At 45.2% G+C, this 19381-nt stretch overlaps 1 pseudogene; it reads left to right on the top strand.

Annotated features, from left to right (window-relative positions):
• The first annotated feature begins 2604 nt into the window (after nt 1-2604).
• On the top strand, nt 2605-18469 carry LOC139230401 (zinc-binding protein A33-like; annotated as a pseudogene).
• The last annotated feature ends 912 nt before the right edge of the window (nt 18470-19381 follow it).

The raw sequence follows: 19381 nt of genomic DNA, 5'->3' as shown, positions 1-19381 counted from the left end.
TGTAAATCAATCCTGGGTATCCATTATTCTATATATAAACCACCTGAACCCCTCGATTACATTCCAGTCTGTAACTCTCAGGTATCCATTATTCTATATATAAACCACCTGAATCCCTCGATTAGATTCCAGTCTGTAGCTCACTCCCAGGTATCCATTATTCTATATATAAACCATCTGAACCCCTCAATTAGATTCCAGTCTGTAAATCACTCCCAGGTATACATTATTCTATATATAAACTACCTGAATCCCTCGATTAGATTCCAGTCTGTAACTCTCTCCCGGGTATCCATTATTCTATATATAAACCACCTGAACCTCTTGATTAGATTCCAGTCTGTAACTCACTCCCAGGTATCCATTATTCTATATATAAACCAACTGAACCCCTCGATTACATTCCTGCTGTAACTGTGGTATACATCAATGATCTAGACTTGAATATAGGGAGTATGATTGAGAAGTTTGCAGATGATACTAAAATTGGCTGCGTGGTTGATAATGAAGAAGAAAGCTGCGGACTGCAGGAAGATATTGATCTGGTCAGGTGGGCAGAACACTGGCAAATGGAATTTAATCCAGAGAAGTGTGAGGTGATGCATTTTGGGAGGGCTAACAAGAAAAGGGAATACACATTAAATGATAGGATACTGAGAAGTGTAGAGGAACAAAGGGACCTTGGAGTGCAGGTCCCTTTATTAGCCGAGGCACAGAATACAAGAGCAGAGGTGGGGGGGGGGCGGTTATGCTTGAACTGTATAAAACACTGGTTAGGCCACAGCTGGAGTACTGCATGTAGTTCTGGGCAACGCATTACAGGAAGGATGTGATTGCACTGGAGAGGGTACACAGGAGATTTACGACGATGTTGCCAGGATTGGAGAATCTAAACTATGAGGACAGATTTGATAGGTTGGATTTGTTTTCATTGGAACAGAGGAGGCTGAGGGGAGGCCTCATTAAGGTTTAAAATTATAAGCGGCCTAGATATAGTGGAGAGAAAGAGCCTATTTCCCTTAGCGGAGGGGTCAATAACCAGGGGGCATAAATTTAAAGTAATTGGTAGAAGGTTTAGCGGGGACTTGAGGGGAAATTTCTTCATTCAGAGTTCCGGGGGATCTGGAACTCACTGCCTGAAAGGGTGGTAGAGGCAGAAACCCTCACCACATTTAACAAGTACTTGAACGTGCACCTCAAGTGCTGTAACCTGCAGATTATGGACCGAGAGCTGGAAAGTGGGATTAGGCTGGATAGCCTCTTGTTGGCCAGCATGGACACAAAAAGCCGAAATGGCCTCATTCCGTGCTGTAAATTTCTATGATTCTATGATTTTCACTCCTGGGTATCCATTATTCTATATATAAACCCTACAAACCCCTCGATTAGATTCCAGTCTGTAACTCACTCCCAGATATCCATTATTCTAAATATAAACCACCTGAACCCCTCGATTAGATTCCAGTTTCTAACTCACTCTCAGGTATCCATTATTCTATATATAAACCATCTGAACCCCTCGATTAGGTTCCAGTCTGTAACTCACTCCCAGGTATCCATTATTCTATATATAAACCACCTGAACCCCTCGATTAGATTCCAGTCTGTAACTCACTCCCAGGTATCCATTATTCTATATATAAACCACCTGAATCCCTCGATTAGATTCCAGTCTGTAACTCACTCCCAGGTATCCATTATTCTATATGTAAATCAACTGAACCCCTCGATTAGATTCCGGCCTGTAACTCATTCCCAGGTATCCGCTATTCTATATATAACCCATCTGAGCCCCTCGATTATATTCTGGCCTGTAACTCACTCCCCAATATCCATTATTTAATCAGTAAGCATTTGAATCACTTAATTGTGTTTGGCTTGTAACTCATTCCCATGTATCCAATATTAAGTTGAATTGTTTAGTCAGCAGTGAGGTGTTGTTATTTGTTTTATGTTTTATGAATCTGCTTATCTAGTCGAGCTTGGGTAACAAACTATGTGACATTAGGAGTGACGTACACTATGACGAACACATTTGACACGCAATGTGGCACTTTGAAGTGTGACAAATCCATATTGGATACAAAGATTTAATGCTATAGAAGACACACGGAGACTGGGATTATATACACCATTCCGACTTCGAAATATATCACCGTTCCTTCATTTTCGCTGGGTCAAAATCTTGGACCTCCCTCCCCAACAGCACTGTGGGAGCACCTTCACCACACAGACTGCAGCGGTTCAAGAGACGGCTCACCACCACATTCTCAAAGGCAATTGGGGGCGAGTAATAAATCCTGGCGTGTCAGCGAACCCGACATCACGAGAATAAAAAATAACTGACAAATGTCCATAATAAACTGTCATTTGATTTGATTATAAAATATACAACACTGGACATGAAAGATTATGAATATTAGTTAAACAGTTTGTTTTAAATGGATATGATGGGTGTGGTTTAAATTCTTGCAGTGAGAGCTGATACAGTTTAGTCTGAGTTTGTCCCTGGACATGTGAAATCAAAGCCAAGAATTGCAGCACTGACCAAGAGTTGAAAGTGAAAGTACTGGACAGGGAAGGAGAGAGACTGGGAGCACCGAGATGGCGACTGCAGGTCTAACACATGAACTAACCTGTCCCATCTGCCTGGAGATCTTCACCGACCTAGTGTCTCAATGTCGGGAGGAGGTCCCGGCAGATGTCTCCTGCCCCAAGTGTCAGCAGGTCTTCAATCAGAGTAACACCAGGCCCGCTCGGACACCGGGCGACATCGTGGAGAGGCTCAGACTGCTGAAGATGAAGGCGACAGAGCGGGAGGAGGAGTTTTACTGCGAGGACCACGGGGAGAAGCTGAAACTGTTCTGTGAAGAGGAGCAGGAAGCGATCTGTGTGGATTGCTGGAGCTCAGAGCATCAAATTCACAATGTGCTCCCTATAAAGCAGGCCACCCAGATATACCAGGTACTGGGTCACTGAACTCTCTGTATGTCTGCCACTGATTTAATTTGAAATACAATCTGTACCTGTATCACCTTTAAACACATCTGGAACTCAGGTACTGACAACGGGATATTGGTGTCAATTTATTTGATGAATATACAACAGGAAGCTGCTTCACCCTAAATTCAGCATAAATGACCAACACGTAAATCAAAATAATAATTATCCACAGACCGTATTGTACGTTTATATGTGAATGTTTAGTTACCGGAGAACAGTTGGACTTAAGGAGCCCTTGTATTTCATTCGCTCTTTGTGCCAATAATCTGAGTGTGTGCCGGCTCACAAACTGGCAACATTTCACTGCCCGACCTCCCTTGTTAGTATCGCCCTGCCCTGTTCTAACATTGTGTCTCACTGTCAGGGACACAGGGAATATTTCCCACTCACTGTTCTAACATTGTGTCTCACTGTCAGGGAGACAACGAATTATTGCTTTTTGAAACTTGATGTGTTTTTGTATTTAAGGAAAAAATGAAAACATCACTGGAGTTTCTGCAAAAGCAACTGGATCTTGATGTTCAAAGTAACACAGAAGGCAAGGATAGGATTATACTGATAAAGGTAGGTGAGGCTCGTGGAATACCCTCCCTAAACCTCTCCCTCTCCTCCTTGAAGACACTCCTTAAAACCTACCTATTGACCAAGCTTTTGGTACCCTCTCCTAATATCTCCTCAAGTGTTAAGTTTTTCTCTGATTATGCTCCTGTGAGGCGTCTTACTAGATTAAAGGTGCTATATAAATGCAAGTTGTTCCTGTAGTGTTCCTGAGATTTATGACAAGAGGACATGAGAATGGGCTCTTGCAGATAAAGATATAGGAGTGTCCTTTACGGGTTTGTGTTGTAACTGACTGAATGAGTGTTTAACACAGTGAAAGAGAGTTTTATTGCTTTCTGATCCAGCCCAGCACACTGCAGGCTGCTTACTAAACTGCAGCAAGAGGGACCGTCCATAAACTGAAATCTTTGTTTAAAATGTGGAAAGCATGTTAATTCCCATCTTATCCGAAATGCTGACTGCAACCATCCTGGCAGTTGATACCTTTCTAAATGAAAATGTTTTTTTTTAATCATTCATGGGCTGTGGGCGTCGCTGGCACGGCCAGCATTTATTGTCCATCCCAAGATGTCCTTGAGAAGGTGGTGTGTCTCATTGAACTGCTGCAGTCCATGTGGTGAAGGTACTCCCACAGGTAGGGAGTTCCAGGATTTTGACTGAATGACGATGAAAGAACGGCGATATATTTTCAAGTCAGCATGGTGATGTTCCCATGCACCTGCTGCCCTTGTCCTTCTAGGCGGTAGAGGTCACGGGTTTGGGAGGTGCTACCGAAGAAGCCTTGGCGAGTTGCTGCAGTGCATCTTGTAGATGGTACACACTGCAGCCACGGTGCGGGGAGTGAATGTTTAAGGTGGTGGATGGGGTGGCAACCAAGCGGGCTGCTTTGCCCTGGATGGTGTCGAGCTTCTTGAGTGTTGTGGGAATGCACTCATCCAGGCAAGTGGAGAGTATTCCATCACACATCTGACTTGTGATTATTAGATGATGGAAAGGCTTTGGAGAATCAAGCGGTGAGTCACTCACCACAGAATAACCAGCCTCTTACCTGCTCGTCACAATATTTATGTGGCTTGTCCAGTTAAGGTTTTGGTCAATGGTGACCCCGCAGGATGTTGATGGTGGGGGTTTCGGCAATGGTAATGCTGTTGAATATCAAGGAGCGGTGGTTAGACTCTCTCTTTTTGGAGATAGTCATTGCCTGACACTTGCATGGTGCAAATGTGACTTGCCACTTAACAACCCAAGCCTGAATGTTGTCCAGATCTTGCTGCATATGGACACGGACTGCTTCATTATCCGAAGAGTTGTGATTGGAACTGAACACTGTGCAGTCATCAGAGAACATCTCCACTTTTGACCTTATGTTGGAGGGAAGGTCACTTGTGAAGGAGCTGAAGATGCTTGAGCCTAGGACATTGCCATGAGATGTCCTAGGACTGCGATGATTGGCCTTCAACAACCACAACCATCTTCCTTTGTGCTAGGTATGACTCCAGCCAGTGGAAAGTTCTGGGGCAGGATTTTCAGCTCAGTTGGACCTCTGTTTGTGCCTCGGAGGGGCGGTAAAAGGTGTTTCTAGGCATAACACCGGGCATCCAGCTTTTACCAGCAAATGGTTTGCGGCAGCGCAAAATTTACTGCCCCGATCTCTAGTTTCACTGAGATCATGACGTCAATTGTTGTGCAACATTCCACTCCGGATGCAAAATTAGGCACTAACACCTGATTAAACGCCCAACCCAGCAAATGTCTGAAAAAACAGCCATTGCCAAGTGCAGCAGGCAGTATTGACGTTGTATTTAAATGGAGGGATGAGGATCCTACATTGCAGGTCACATTGATTTTGCACCACGCAGCACGAAGCTCCGACTTGCAAACGGCATTTTTATCTGTCCTTACAGTGTCCTTACAAGGTTAGTGAGAAAATTTAATGGGGACATTACTAGTTTGCCAACATATCATGATGGTTGCAATTGCCAGGTGGCCTCAAGCTAGAAGGGCTGCTGGCCATGTCGGGTCACAGATGAGGAGAGGCCGAAGACATCTGGGGAGCAGGGCTTACCCCCCCACGGGTTTACAGGCACCATTGCTCATTCCTACAGCTCTCTGAGGAGCAGTGTATGAGAAGGCTGTGCTTCTGAAAGGAAATGATGACAGAGATATGTCATCTTGCTGACAGAGATATGTCATCTCCTACAGACAGACCTACAGCCTTCCAGTGCCAATAGGACTCCGCTGCCCTTTGCAGTGAAGGTGACTGTGGCGCTGGCCTTCTATGCCTCTGGCTCCTTCCAGGCAGCAGCAGGGGACATATGCAGTATCTCTCAATACACTGCACATCGCTACATTCACCACGTCAGAATGGACTTCATAAAGTTCCCAATGAACAGGGAGAGCCAGAGTGAGAGGACATGTGGGTTTGGCAGAATTGAAGGGTTCCAGAGGGTTCAAGGAGCCATTGACTGCACACATGTGACCTTGCGAGCACCATTTGACAATGCAGAGGTATTCAGAAACCGAAAGGGATACTACTCCCCAAACGTCCAGCTGGTGTGTGACATCCTCGCAGTGAATGCCCGCTATCCAGGGAGTGCACATAATGCTTTCATCTTGCATGAGAGAAGTATCTCACAAATGTTTCAGTGCCAAAGGGAAGGGCATGGGACAAAGGATACGAAGTGCAAGGAGGCTTGACCATGATTAGGGTACAAGATGGTAGGTGCATCCTGAATGCAGAGGCAATGGCTGGAAAATTGAGCCTTCAGCTTTCTGCTGCATTCTGCAACCCACACCATTGCCTTCAACACATTGAGAAGGGGCAGTTCCATCAAAAAATTGTGTGTGACATTGATCTTGGAAGCATGGCAGGCCTACATAAATGTGAAAGATATTCTGATGAACCTCGTGAGGTCGTTGAACTTCTTGCGGCATTGTGCGCCAGTTCTGGCTACCTTGTCTGCCGATGACACCTCCTGTGCGATCTCCCTCCAGATTCTCTTGAAAAGGCTGGGCAACGGCCTCCCTCCCCCAAACAGATGGTGTGCAGACTACCTCCTTTCAATGGCCTGCACTAAGGCCTCAGCAGCCTCTGCAGAGATTAATCTGGCACGCTGCCGGAAACCGCCGCGCACTAAACTACCGAATGCGACCGGGAAAATTAAAACACGTCTGCGCATGCGCAAAAAGGCGACCCTTTTTAACACCATGATTTTCAGCTAGGGCGTTCAAAGTTCATTGCGTAACACTTGATTTAGCGACCCTGATCATGGAACCTCATTTTTTGGTGAAATTTGCAAATGAAGGCGCAAACTTTTTCCAGGTGGCATCAGGATTGCCCCGCCCCCATTACCGCCCTCCAATCAGTAAAGCCGAAAATCCAGCCCATTTCTATTGACTTAAATTTTACAAGGACTCCTTGATCCCACACGACGTCAAATGCTGCCTTGATGTCAATGTGAATCACTCCCACCTCACCTCCTAAATTCATCTCTTTTGTCCATGTTTGCACCAAGGCTGTAATGACATCTAGAGCAGAATGGTCCTAGTGGAACCCAAACAAAGTGTACGTGTGACAACGATCCCCTCTTGCAGCTGAATATCTTCCAGTCTTGTATCAACTCTGAGCTTTAGGGTCATCCCTAACTAGTCAACCCCTAAATTCTAAGCAGAAATCACAGATTCAGTGAGATGCAACTGTTCCTCAGTTAACTCTTGCAACATTAAGAGAGCCAATCTTTCTTTATTTTCCCATAACGATTAAAGTCTTTTGATTTGATTCACTCATTTTAATCAGTTTCATGCATCAGTTATTAAATATCTGACAATTAGATTCCAGTCAGTTACTCACTCCCGGGTATCCATTATTCTATATATAAACCACCTGAACCCCTCGATTAGATTCCAGTCTGTAACTCACTCCCAGGTATCCATTATTCTATATATAAACCACCTGAACCCCTCGATTAGATTCCAGTCTGTAACTCACTCCCAGGTATCCATTATTTAGTTAAACTGTTATGTTGACAGTGGTTTGTTGCGAATTGTTGGTCTTTTATTAATATAATTAGAAAATCAAAGTCGGCTGTCAGACTGTGCGACTTACAGTGTGACAAAGAATATGGCAATACGTGTGATGGATACAAGACTTTTATTCTTTAGAAGACACACAGAGCCCAGTGACACTGCGATCATAAATATTGTTTGTTCTGTTCATTATTCAATCGATTCCAGGCCCAAGTTAACAACCTGAGAAGAGAAATCAAGACTGAGTTTGAAAAGGCGCACAAGTCCCTGTCTGAGAAGGAAGAGCTGATGGAAGCAGAGCTGGAGATAAAATCAGCTGAAATATTGAAGGAAATGGAGAACAATTTAAAGAGAACCTTCAAGGAAATGTTTTCTCTTGAATGAGGCATAAGAGATTTACAACCGAGGCTGAAGATACAAGACGCCCCAGAGCTCCTAAAGGTATTTGGGGCTGCATTTTCCAGTGCTGTCTGCCTCTGTTTTTGCCCTGGAGGGGCGGCAATGGCAGTGGTGAGCTCTTCTGGGTGGGCATTCAGCTTTCAGCACCCCACCGGGGATTCCGGGCCGGTTTCGGCGGGACACCTAGCATTACCGCCTGGAAGAGGCAAGCCAGTGTGCAGCGCCCCTGGTTGTGACACCGGCTCACTTTTTGACTCCCGCCTGACCCGTAGTGCTGCGTAGAGCGTCCTGCTGTGAAAACGGGCAGTCTGACCTATACTGGCTGCAGTGAGATAAGTAATGTCCACCTCGGATATGTCCACCTGTGATTGTTTGTTTTTGCTTTTATGTTTATTTGCAATTTATGTTGTGGTGGCATGGGCTATCTATTGCAAATGTTTTTGTTGGGTTTTTCTCAAGTGTTTTTTTTCCTCCCCAGGCCTATCTCAGAGTGTTCCTGGGCAGGCTCTTTAGCGCGGGATTTTCGCATGCTCAGCCGGCCCAGCACCCTAAGTGAGGTGTACAGCAGCTCCCTTAGTGCTCCGCCCCACACTCAGGGCCCAGCTGCCCAATTTTGGTGACTGAGGCGCAAATTGTACCCGGGCACAAACTTTACCACCCCAAATTCAGCAAAGCCGAAAATCTAACCTAAAATGTCTCTCCTCCTTGTACAGGGAATCCAAATGGACAGTAAAATATCTGTCAGTGGAATTGATCTAAAGGGTAAATGGGAGCCAGCCAGCCCTCTCAGTGAGGGCAGGTCAACTGCAGCAATCGACTACAAGTCAACCATTTTTTATTTCCTTCCCCACCTCCCCTTTAATGGTCACCCAGCAAGTGACCTAGAGCCTGGGGCAGCTTCGGGGGGCGCGATCGAATTTTCGCTCTGGGTAGTAAACGGGTTGCTGCGCACGGTGATGACATTGCCATCGTCGACGCAGTGGAGCGGGGCACTGTCGGTAGGAGCAGGGCGCTACCCGGTTACCACCGCCGTTAAACCCCTGCAGAATTTTGCGGGTGTCGGTAGCGGCACCGCGCCCAGGCAAAAAGTCATTTGCACCCCGTTACCGTCTCCCCAGGGGCGCTAACAGGAGGCGCAAACACCCCGCATTTTTCCCCCTAAGGGTCCAGTGGAAAATCAGTTTGTGGAAATGTCAGTGCAGATCCTACTGGGCATGATCTCCCAGCATAAAACCAGCACTAATTGTCAATCAGACTGAAAGAGGCTACAGATGTGCTGGTGTGGGACATAGAAAAGTTTATCTTAGTGCTGGTGGGGCTCTTCTGAAAATGTGGATAAGGTACATTGTCAGGGAGAAGTAAGGAGGGACTTTGCTCTATTGCTGGTTCTGCCCCTGACGCTGGGAGTGCTTGATGCTGACACCCAGGGCCAGAACTGTAAATTTAAAGAAGTCAGGTTGCCTGAAGAACGGGGAGAAGCATTACCAGGAAGCACTGGTCAGGAAATCGCAGGTCAACTTCTCTTAATGTGCAGTAACCAATGCCTGTCGGCCTGCAATTTTTATACTCCGCTCTTTACGAGTGCCACTCAGCACCGAGAATGCTCGATTTGGGAATTGACCATAACATTCCACTGTCCGGCACTGATTGACATCCCTCATCCTGTTGAACCCAAAAGTTAATTCGCAAGAAGGTACTCAGGAAAAGCTGGAAATAAATGTAACAGTTTTCTCAAGTTGGCGAGTCATTTTATGTAAGAACATAAGAAATAGGAGCTGGAGTCGGCCAATTGGCCCTTCGGCCTGCTCCGCCATTCAACAAGATCATGGCTGATCATTAATCTCAACTCCACCTTCCCGCATTATTCCCATATCCCTTAATATCCCCAAAATTTATCGACCTCTGTCTTGAATATACTCAATGACTGAGCATCACACTTCTCTGGGTTAGAGAATTCCAAAGATTCACAACCCTTTGAGTGATGAAATTTTTTCCCATCTCAGTCCTAAATGGCCGCGACCCTTTATTCTGAGACAGTGACCCCGTGTTCTAGATTCCCCAGCCAGGGGAAACATTTTCTCACCATTCACCCTGTCAAACCCCTTAAGAATTTTATATGTTTCAATTAGGTCGCCTCTCATTCTTCTAAACTCTAGAGATTATAGGCCTAGTCTACTCAGTCTTTCCTCTTGGGCAATCCCCTCATCCTAGGAACTTGCCTTGTGAACCTTCGTTGCACTTCCTCTAAGGCAAGTATGTCTTTCCTTAGGTAAGGAGACAAGAACTACTCCAGGTGTAGCCTCACCAATGTTCTGTATTTCTTTACTCTTACACTCGAATCCCTTTGTAACAAAAGCTAACATACCATTTGCTTTCCTAATTCCTGCTGTACCTGCACGTAACTTTCTGTGATTCATGTACAAGGACACCCAGGTCTCTCTGAATGCAAACATTTCCCAGACTCTCACCATTCAAAAAATATTCTGCTTCTCCATTCTTCCTATCAAAGTGGATAATTTCACACTTCCCCACATTGTATTCCATTTGCCATGTCAGTCAACCTGTCAAAATCTCTCTGCAGCCTCGTTATGTCCTCCTCACAGCTTACTTTCCCACTTAACTTTGTATCATCAGCAAACTTGAATATGTTACACTCAGTCCCTTCATCTAAGTAATTAATATGGATTGTAAATAGCTGAGGCCCAAGCACTGATCCTTGCGGTACCCCGCTAGTTACAGCCTAACAACCTGAAAAAATCCGGTTATTCCTACTCTGTTTTCTGTTCATCAACCAATCTTCAATCCATGCTAATATATTACACCCAATCCCATGAGTCCTAATTTTGTGCAATAACCTCTTGTGTGGCACCTTATCGAATGCTTTTTGAAAATCCAAATACACTACATCCACTGGCTCCCCCTTATCCATCCTACCAGTTACATCTTCAAAAAGCTCCAACAGATTTGTCAAACACGATTTCCCTTTCATGTTGACTCTGCCTAATTATATTATGATTTTCTAAGTGCCCTGTTACCATGTCCCTAATAATAATAGATACTAGCATTTTCTCTACTACTGATATCAGAAAACAACAAATTGCTGAATTTTAAAATCCTCCCAATCCTTAAATAGTGGGGTTATGTTTGCTTGGGACATAACCCCACTATTGGTTATAACCCCACTATGTGGAAGCTTGGGAATTCTGGAAGATTTATACCAGTGCATCCACCATCTCTGCAGCTACCTCTTTTAAAAACCCTAGGATGCAGGCTGTCAGGTCCAGGGAATTTGTCGCTACTTAGTCCCATTAATTTCTCCAGTACTATGGGCTGGATTTTGGCCTTTTATGTTTTTGGAGCGATAATGGCGGCAGGGCAGGAAAGCTCGCGCCCGGGAATAGTTTGCGCCTCAGTAGGTAAGCTTGGGCAGCTGGTCCCTGCATCAGGGAGCACAGCGTTGTACACCTCTCTTGGCGCTACGGTGGGAAACTCCCAAGCTAAAGAGCTGGTTCAGGAGCACTCCGAGAGACATCCGGGAGAGGGGGGGGGGAGGGCCTAAAAAAAAAACCCTACCAAAACATTCCCAAAACATTGCCCATGCCACCGCAACACAAATTGCAAAAAGAAATTAAAAGAAAAAACAATCACACTTACCGTAGGCGTCCATTACTCACCTCTTCGCCAACGGGCGAGTTGAGCTGCCCTGATTTTGCAGGTGGTCATTGCGAGGTGCACTTAGGGGCGGACGGGTCGGGCAGGAGTTCAAACACGCACCAACCAGGGGTGACGCACAGCAGTGTAGCTGTTCCGGGTGGTGCTGCTCCGTGCCGTTGCAAAACCGGACCCGAGGATCACTGCGAGGCGCTGGAGGCCGACCGCCTGGCCAAAATACCTCACTGTTACCACTACTGCCGCTCCGGGGCAAAAAAGGAGAGCACCGAAGACCCGAAAAGCGAGCCCCTAAGGTCTTTACTTATACTGATTTCTTTAAGTTCCTCATTCTCTCTCGACCCTTAGTTCCCCATTCATTCTGAAATGTTTTTTGTGTCTTCTACCATGAAAACAGATACAAAGTATTTGTTTATTGTCTCTGCCATTTCTTATTGACCATTGACACAAAAAATCTGCAAAACGACATAGACAGGCGAAGTGAGTGGGAACAATTTGGCAGATGGAGTATCATGTTGGAAAGTGTGAGGTCATGCACTTTGGCAGAAACAAAATCAGAGAGCAAGTTGGTATTCAAATGGAGAAAGATTGCAAAGTGCTGCAGTACTGCGGGACCTGGGGGTACTTGTGCATGAAACATGCAGGTACAGCAAGTGATCAGGAAGGCCAATGGAATCTTGGCCTTTATTGCAAAGGGGATGGAGTATAAAAGCAGGGAAGTCTTGCTACAGCTATACAGGGTATTGATGAGGCCACACCTGGAATACTGCGTGCAGTTTTGGTTTCCATATTTAAGAAAGGATATACTTGCTTTGGAAGCAGTTCAGAGAAGGTTCATTAGGTTGATTCCAGAGATGAGGGGGTTGACATATGAGGAAAGGTTGAGTAGGTTGGGTCTCTACTCACTGGAATTCAGAAGCATGAGAGACGATCTTATCGAAACGTATAAGATTATGAGGGTGAATGCAGAGAGGATGTTTCCACTGATGGGGGAGTCTAGAACTAGAGGGCATGATCTTAGAATAAGGGGCCGCCCATTTAAAACAGAGATGAGGAGAAATTTCTTCTCTCAGAGGGTTGTAAATCTGTGGAATTGGCTGCCTCAGAGAGCTGTGGAAGCTGGGACATTGAATAAATTTAAGACAGAAATAGTTTCTTAAACGATAAGGGGATAAGGTATTATGGGGAGTGGGCTGAGAAGTGGAGCTGAGTCCATGATCAGATCAGCCATGATCTTATTGAATGGCGGAACAGGCTTGCGGGGCTGTATGGCTTACTCCTATTCCTATTTCTTATGTTATTATAATTTCTCCTGTCTCTGCCTCTAATGGGCTCATGTTTACTGTCACTAATCTCTTCCTATTTACATACCTATAGAAACTGTTATGTCTCTTGCTAATTTACTCTCATATTCTTTTTTCTCTGATCAATTTCTTAGTCCTCCTTTGCTGAATTTTAAAATCCTCCCAATCCTCAAGCTTACTACTTTTTTGGCAACATTATAAGCCTCCCTTTGATTTAATACTATAACTTCTCTTGTTAGTCATGGTTGGACCACTTTTCCTGTGAGGTTTTTGTGCCTTAAAGGAATGTGTATTTGTTGTAAATTATGCATTAATTCTTTAAATGCTAGCAATTGCTTGATTACCATCATACCTTTTAATCTTGTTTTCCAATCTACCTTAGGTAATTAGTCCCTCATACTTACATAGTTTGCTTTGTTTAGATTTAAGACCCCAGCTTCGGATTTAACTAAATCACTTTCAAACTCAATATAAAATTCTATCATATTATGTTCACTCTTCCCTAAAGGTCCCTTTACTATAATGTTATTAATGAATAGTGACAGATTAGGAAAGGCGGAGGTGCAACGAGACCTGAGTGTCATGCTACATCAGTCATTGAAAGTTGGCCTGCAGGTGCAGCAAGCGGTGAAGAAGGCAAATGGCATGTTGGCCTTCATAGCGAGAGGAATTGAGTATAGGAGCAGGGAGGTATTAGTGCAATTGTGCAGGATGGTGGTGAGGCCACACCTGGAATATTGTGTTCAGTTTTGGTCTCCTAATCTGAGGAAGGACGTTCTTGCTATTGAGGGAGTGCAGCGAAGGTTCACCAGACTGATTCCCGGGATGGCAGGACTGACATATGAGGAGAGACTGGATCGACTGGGCTTGTATTCACTGGAGTTTAAAAGGATGAGAGGGGATCTCATAGAAACATATAAAATTCTGACCGGATTGGACAGGTTAGAGGCAAGAAGAATGTTCCCGATGCTGGGGAAGTCCAGAACCAGGGGTCACAGTCTAAGGATAAGGGGTAAGCCATTTAGAACCGAGATGAGGAGAAACATCTTTACTCAGAGAGTGGTTAACCTGTGAAATTCTCGAGAGCAGAACGTTGTTGAGGCCAATTCGTTAGACATATTTAAAAGGGAGCTAGATATGGCCCTTACGGCTAAAGGGATCAAGGGGTATGGTGAGAAAGCAGGAAAGGGGTACTGAGGTTGAATGATCAGCCATGATCTTATTGAATGGTGGTGCAGGCTCGAAGGGTCGAATGTCCTACTCCGGCACCTAATTTCTATGTTTCTAGGAACGCTTTCTCATTGCACAAGATCTAAAATAGCATATTCCCGAGTTGGTTCCTCAACATACTGATCTAGAAAACTATCTTCTATACATTCCATGAACTTGTCTGCCATGCAATTACTGCAAATTTGGTTTGCCCAGTGTATATGTAGATTAAAGACCCCCATGATTACTGTCTTGCCCTTGTTACATGCACCTTTAATTTCCTGATTTATACTCTGCCCTACATTGCCCTTCTAACTGATTCCTTGGTATTTCGATTCCATCCCTCATTAAAGGTCCATGGTGAGATTTGTAGCAGCAGCTCTGTAATCTGAGTCAGTAATGTTTATTCTATTCCTTTCCCCTCAGGACATTCACGCCCTTTTGAACAGGTAAGCAGATTTAAAAAGCTGTTCTGTGATCTGCTCATTGCTGCCTCTCCAACACTGATTAATTCCCAGCCCCACTTTTACAGGTGTCAGATCGAGGTTCTCAATCCTGAAGCTGTCTCCACTGAGCTACCTATGGATCTAATTGGCGGACCATTGAAATACATCAAGGTGTGGAGGGAAATGAGAGCAATGATTTCACCAGGTATCTTTCTCTGTATATTATTATCGGACAACTCCTTCCTCTTCTAATTCATTCTCAGGATAAGGCAAGGCCGGCATTTATTGCCCATCCCTCTTCACCCCGAGAAGGTGGTGAGAGGCCTTCTCTTGAACCACTGTTTGTAGTGGTTTGGTACAACTGAGTGGCTCGCTCAGCTATTTCAGAGGACAGTTAAGAGTCAGTGTCATTGCTGTGGGACTGAAGTCACATATTGGCCAAACCGGGTAAGGACGGCAGGTTTCCTTCCTGGAGGACATTAGTGAACCAGTTGGGGCAATCCAGCATCTTCAATGTTACTTTTACTGACGCCACATTTTTAAAACTGTATTAAAATGCTCAACTTACCATGGTGGGATTTGAACTGAAGTATCTCAATGTTATTAAATCGAGGCCTACTGGGTTATTAGCCCAGTAAGATAAGCACTTCATTACCGTACCCCTCACCATGCTGTTATCTGGGGGCGATGCAGGTTTTCTCATTCATGCTCCTGAGGAACCTCTACTTTTAAGATTATGCTCTCTTATTACTGGATTACCAGAGCTTTTATGGGGACGATTTTCCATTCTATTGCATGCGTCTTTTGCCCCGGAGGGACGGTAATGGCGGTGGTGAAGTCTTCTGGGCGGGCGGTCAGCCTCCAGCGCCCCGCAGTGATCCCTCGGTTTTGTGGCGGTGCAGAGCAGTACCACCCGGAAGAGTTTGGCTGGTGTGTAACGCCCCTGGTTGCGACACCGGCCCGTTTTTTTACTCCCGTTTTTTGACGTACGCCCCACAACGCGCCCTGCAGTGACTGCCTGAACAGGCAGTCCACCTATACCGGCTGTAGTGAGGTAAGTAATGTCCTAAGGTAAATGTGATTGTTTCTTCTTTTAATTTTTTTGCGATTTATGTTGTGGTGGCGTGGGCTATGTTTTGGGAATGCTTTTATGGGTTTTTTTTTTCGCCCCAGACCTCTCTCGCACCGCTCTCGGGCCGGCTCTTTAGCTCGGGATTTTCCCATGCTCAGCTGGCCCAGTTCCTTAAGAGAGGTGCGCCCCAGACTCAGGGCCCAGACACCCAATTTTAATGACTGTCGCGTAAACTGTTCCCGGTTGCAAACTTTACCGCCCCGCCGTCATTACTGCCCCGAAATCATCAAAGCTGAAAATCCAGCCGATGTATCCACGCAACTGAATCACTTATTAATTTTAAACACCTTGAACTCAAGGGAGTACAAGCCAAGTTCAGGAAACCTGTTCTCACGTTTAACCTCTCCCTATCAGATTTTAAGCATTTCTCTGTCCAGGTTGAAACCTCTTCTATAACTCCATATGCTCTGACTTGTTCCTATAACATTATCTGCAGCACCCTGTCCGAGGCTTTTTGGAATGTAAATATTAACAATTTGCATTCATATAGTGCCTTTAATGTAGAAAAACATCCCATGGCACATCACAGGAGCGTTATCAAACAAAAAATTGACACCGAGCCACATAAGGAGATATTCGGACAGGTGACCAAAAGATTGGTCAAAGAGGTACGGTTTCAGGCATGTCTTTAAGGAGGAGAGAGAGGCAGCGAAGTTTAGGGAAGGAATTCCAGAAACTACAACAAAGGTGCTATTGTTCACTTATCTGGTCACAAGAACATAAGAAATAAGAGCAGGAGTAGGCCATTGGAAACCTCGAGCCTGTTCCACCATTTAATGAGATCATAGCCGATCTGATCTTGGGTTCAGCTCCACTTCCCTGCCCGCTCCCCATAACTCTTCACTCCCTTATCGTTCAACTTAAAATTATTCAAAGACTCAGTCTCCTCGGCTCTCTGGGGTAGAGAATTCTACAGATTTACGACACTCAGAAGAAATTACTCCTCATCCCAGTTCTAAATGGATGACTCCTTATTCTGAAACTATGCCCCCAATTCTAGATTCCCCCACGAGTGGAAACATTCTCTCTGCATCGACCTTGTCACGCCCTCTCAGCATCTTTTATGTTTCAATAAGATCACATCTCATTCTTCTAAACTCCAATGAATAAAGGCCCAACCTGCTCAACCTTTCTTCATAAGTCCATCCCTTCATCTCAAAAATCAACCTAGTGAACCTTCTCTGAACTGCCTTCAATGCAAGTATACCCCTCTTAAATAAGGAGAGCATAACTGTACTCAGTACTCTAGGTGTGGCCTCAGCAATACTCTGTACAGATGTAGCAGGACTTCTCTGCTTTCATACTCTATCCCCTTGCAATAAAGGCCAATATTCCATTTGCCTTCCTGATTACTTGCTGTACCTGTATGCAAACTTTTTGTGTTTCATGCACAAGGACCCAAAGGTCCCTCTGTACTGCAGCATTTTGTAATCGCTCTCCATTTAAATAATAATTTGCTTTTTTATTTTTCCTGCCAAAGTGGATATCCTCAAACTTTCCCACATTATACTCCATCGACCAAATTTTTGCCCACTCACTTAACCTGTCTATATTCTATTTCAGATTCTTTGTGTCCTCTTCACAACTTGCTTTTCCACCCATCTTTGTATCATCAGCAAACTTGGCTACTTTACACTACAACATTGGTCACTTCCACAAAGAGCACAGTCAGTTTAGTAAGGAGGACCTCTCAAACCTGAATTATTAATAAGCGCAGAACTCTTTGATCAAAATCCTGTGTAATGTCTTCCAGCAACATCCCTAAAACCAGCAGCCAAAATGATGGGACTATAATTCTTAAGATCTAATTTCTTCCCTGTCTGAAATAATGAGCGGACAATGGGGGAGTTTCAATAATTCTGCTCGGAGGTCGATACCAGTGACTCCTTCCTGACCTTAGATGGAAGACATCACCATGGCACCTTCAACCATTGAGTGGGACTTTACAGGAAGTCCTGTTCATAAACCTGCCCTGATTTGTAGTCCCGGCTAAATGTATAGAGAATAAATATCTGTCAAACTATTTGAACTCACAAGTAGCAGCATTTTAACAGTCTCTTTGTTTCAGTTCCAGTTCCTCTGACTCTGGATCCAAAAACAGCACATCCTAATCTCGTCGTGTCTGATAATCAAACCCAGGTGACATACAATAACCATGAAAAGCTGGATTCTGATAATCCAGAAAGATTCAATCACTGGCCCTGTGTCCTGGGGTCTGAGGGATTCACATCAGGGAGACACTACTGGGAGGTGCAGGTGGGGAAGAGCACAGCCTGGGTTGTAGGAGTGGCCACAGAGTCTGTGCCAAAGAAGGAGAAATTCATCGTGGAGCCCAAGGCTAGATTCTGGACTGTGATAAAGTTGGAAGATCAATATAAAGCTATGACCTCATCTCGTATCGCCCTCTCCCTGAGAACAAAATTCCAGAAACTGGGAATTTACCTGGACTATGAGCAAGGACAGGTGTCAATGTACAATGCTAATGACATGTCCCACCTGTACACTTTCACTGATACATTCACAGAAAAACTCTATCCTTTTCTGTTAACAAGCAATGCAGGGGAGTCCCTGAAGCTGCTCCCGTTACTGGGATAAGGATCATTTAATTATTATCAGACCCCCGCAGTGCCTGTAATGGGACACCACTGAAACTGCTTCCATTACAGGGGTAATAAATAGTTTATTATTATAAGGCACCTGCAATTCCTGTAGTGGAGAGACACTGGGAGCAGAAATGGCCCAGTGCCCCAATTGGGGGCAGTAACCTTCTGGGGCCGGGACTTTTAGAAGTCCCACCCCCGCTGTGGAATTGCCCTTACCGCCCCTCAAAAGGAAGCAGAGCACAACCTTGTATGCTCCACTTCCTTTGAGGGTGATAACCGGGGCACTACTGGGGCGCTGAAGGAAGCACTATGCAGAGGCTCCGCGTAGCACTGATGCGCTTCAACACCCCTCCCCTTCGATTAAAGAGGAGGGCCGCTGAACACTCTGCAAGGCCTCTGGTGGCCTCCACTAGGCCACCAGGGCAGTATGCGACTGGGCCTGCAGCCCGGCACCCAAGATGGAGTGCTGGGCTGCACGATGCTAGGACTGCCATCATTGAGCCGACCCGAGAGTTGGCTGAAAAAAAAGATGGCGGCCTGGAGAGCTTGTGCCCTCTCCTTTAACTAGAGTCCCGAGAGCAGATGTCGGCCAGCTTCACATGAAGCTGCCGTTGACATCCACTTGCACTAATTTCTCCCACAGGGCGTTAAAGGGTCAGCGCGGGGCAGTGAGAGTTCACTGCGCATGGCGATGATGTCATCGCCGGTTGCATGGCTGTCTCAGGAGGCGGTAGCACCCACTTCCCCAGGCAAAAATTGTTAGCACCCTCCGGAGGATATAAAACGGGGCTATTTTGCCCCCACTGAAACTTCTCCCCTTACTGTAGAAGAATTTGGGAATAAAGGAAGTGTTGAAAATCACAAGGCCCAGGCACACAAACTGTCAGTCACAAGGGTCATGTCTTCACACAAAGGGTCGTAGAAATCTGTAAATCTCTCCCCAAAAAGCTGTGAGGTTGAGTGTCAATTGAAAATTTCAAAACGGAGTTTGATAGATTTTTGTTAGCTGAGAGTATTAAGGATTACAAA

Source organism: Pristiophorus japonicus, chromosome 19, assembly GCF_044704955.1.
Source record: "Pristiophorus japonicus isolate sPriJap1 chromosome 19, sPriJap1.hap1, whole genome shotgun sequence".
Taxonomy (NCBI): Eukaryota; Metazoa; Chordata; class Chondrichthyes; family Pristiophoridae; genus Pristiophorus; species Pristiophorus japonicus.
Note: the sequence above shows the minus strand (reverse complement) of the source record. Positions and strands in the feature narration are given on the sequence as shown.